This window comes from Rhinopithecus bieti, unplaced genomic scaffold, assembly GCF_001698545.2.
Source record: "Rhinopithecus bieti isolate Rb0 unplaced genomic scaffold, ASM169854v2 scaffold_12477, whole genome shotgun sequence".
NCBI lineage: Eukaryota > Metazoa > Chordata > Mammalia > Primates > Cercopithecidae > Rhinopithecus > Rhinopithecus bieti.
The window spans coordinates 42,928-45,969 of NW_016807115.1; positions in this window are offsets into that span (position 1 = coordinate 42,928).

Here is a 3,042-nt window from a genome sequence, read left to right on the forward strand (position 1 = left end):
GTGGGATATAATTTCCTGGGGTGCCGGGTTGCTTAAAGTGCAGTATTGGCGTGGGAGTTACCTGATTTTCCAGGTGTTGTGTGTCTCAGTTCCCCTGGCTAGGAAAAGGGATTCCCTTTCCCCTTGTGCTTCCCAGGTGAGGCGATGCCTCGCCCTGCTTCAGCTCTCGCTGGTCAGGCTGCAGCAGCTGACCAGCACCGATTGTCTGGCACTCCCTAGTGAGATGAACCCAGTACCTCAGTTGAAAATGCAGAAATCACCTGTCTTCTGTGTCGCTCGCGCTGGGAGTTGGAGACTGGAGCTGTTCCTATTTGGCCATCTTCTGTTTAAATCTATTCCCATGGGTTCATCTTACCCATTGCACAGATACAGCCAATTCAGTAAGACAGTGATGCTGCAGTAAAAAGGAGTTTACTAATTGCAGGACTAGCCAAGAAGTAAGACAAGAGTAATTGCTCAAATCAGTCTCTCCAAGAACTCAGAGGCTAGGGTCATAGGGTAGTTTTTAAATGTGGATATTTAGCATGATTTGCATATGTCTATTAAAGTACTTCTCAAACTGTAATTATTTCTTTACCTCTATAACACATAGAATGTTAGGGCTGAGAAAAGGATGACTAGAGCTGGCAGTTGAATTGCTGGTTTAGCTTCAGTATAGTACTAGAATGAAAGTCAAAAAAATAATAAAGAATGAGTAATATGGTTTGGCTGTATCACCACTCACATCTCATCTTGAATGCCTGCGTGTTGTGTGAGGGACCCAATGAGAGGTAACTGAATCATAGAGGTGGATCTTTCATGTGCTGTTCTCTCTCGCAATAGTGAATAAGTCTCATGAGACCTGATGGTTTTAAAAACGGGAGTGGCCCAGCACAAGCTCTCCCTTTGCCCTCCGGCATGGTTGTGAGGCCTCCCCAGCCATGTAGCTCTCTAAGTCCATTAAACCGCTTTTTCTTCCCAGTCTTGGGTATGTCTTTATCAGCAGCGTGAAAACAGACTACTAATACAATGAGTAAAAGGAAGCAAAGAAGAAGCAGTCACAATCCTTTCATGTAATTTGTCAACAAGAGGGTAGATGCAGCATCGTGGAGGAAACACTTTACAGTGCCTTGAATATTACCAAAATCAAATTGCCCTTAAAAGAGTAAAGAGAAATTAAAACAGTGGTGCAGAAAAGAGCCTGAAATTAAGATAGAGATTTATGATTATTTAACAGCAGGACATTTTGCCATTGTGATTTGGAGAAAGTTTTTCCTTATAGTTTTTAACCAAGTTGAGAGGAGACACAAAGAGCCAGATGGGAAGACAACTAAATCTAAACATTTTACAAAACCCTGATAGTGATCAGCATCTACCCAAGAATAAGACATGAAAAAGTAGGAAAATGTAACCCCAAACAAAGAGAATAGACAATCCGTAGAAACAGAGCAAGAAATGACAGCAATAATGTAAACAGCAAAGACTTAAAAACATCTAATTGTACACATATACAAGGATATAAATTAAAACATTAAAATAATGAAGAGAGTCTTAGAAAATATATATTTTTTAGCTCTAGGAATTCCTACATCTGAATGAAATACCCACTGGATGGGTTTCTCAATGCAATAAACCGCCAATAAAAAAGATCAATAGACTTGAAGAATATGAAAATCTGAATCGCTGCTGGGTACAGTGGCACATGCCTATAGTCCTACCTACTCAGGAGGCTGAAGTGGAAGAATACCTTGAGTACAGGAATTTCAAGCTGTAGTGTGCTAAGATCACACGTGTGGATAGCCACTGCACTCCAGCCTGGACATCCTAGCCAGTCCCCAAGTCTAAAAAAAAGTAAGTAAAGTAAAATAAAAACTGAATCAGAGAGTAAGAAAACTGAACCCTCCCCCCTCCTCTGTACCAAATAAAACCCCCCAGCACCTAAGTGTCCTGGTACCATGAGGTATAACAAATACGAAAGTGGAGTTGCAGAAGGGGTGAGGGCAGAAAAAATATTTGAAAAAATAATGGCCAAAATTGTTCCACATTGGATGAAAAATAGAAACATAAAAATCCAAGTTCATTTAACTTCAAATAGAGAAGAAAACCACACCAACACATATCATTTCTCAAACCAGTGATAAAGAGAAAAGTCATAAAAGTAAATGGAAAAAAAGGCACATCACAAACAAAATGCAAGATAAAAATGAACTGACTTCACGTTGGAAACAATGCAAACCAGAAGATAATGGAATGAGATCGGTATCAAAAGATGAAGACTTATAAACCTTAACTTCTATATCCAGGAAGAAACATCTAAAATGATGACATTTTGAGAAAGAGAAAAATCTCTTCTTGTTACAAGAAATGTTAAATAAAGTCTTAAGGCAGAAGAAAAATGATACTAGATGGAAACTCGATCTCTGCACAGGAATGAAGAGCCCTGGAAATTATAAATATATGGGTAAACATAAATTTAAACATAAATATATAAACATAAATTGTTTATATATTTAAAAAGATAACTGCTTAAGTACAAAACACTGAAAAATAAGAACGAATATTTTGTTATCACATATGTAGAAGTAAAATATATGACAACACTGCAAAGATTGGGAGGGAGAAATGGTAGTACAGGCGGAATATTCCTAATCCCAGAATCCAAATTGGTCCAAAATTCAAAACTTTCTGAGTGCCAACCCAACGCTCAAAGGAAATGATCATTGGAGCATTTCAGATTTTGGATTTTTAGATTAGGGAGTCTCAATCTGTTTAACATAAATGTTCCAAAATTTGCAAAAATTCAAAATTTGAATGAATTCTGGTCCCAGACATTTCAGATATTGTGTCTTAAGGTCATTATATTATTAGGTAATTATAGGCAATTATTTAAAATTAGGCTGTGATAAGTTAAAGATGCATATTTAAACCCTAGAGCAATCACCAAAGATATAAAACAAAGAAATATAGCTGATAAATCAATAGAGGAGATGAAGTAGAATACTAGAGCATTGGCCAGGCATGATGGCCAATGCCTGTAAGTAAGCACTTTGGGAGGCCAAGGGA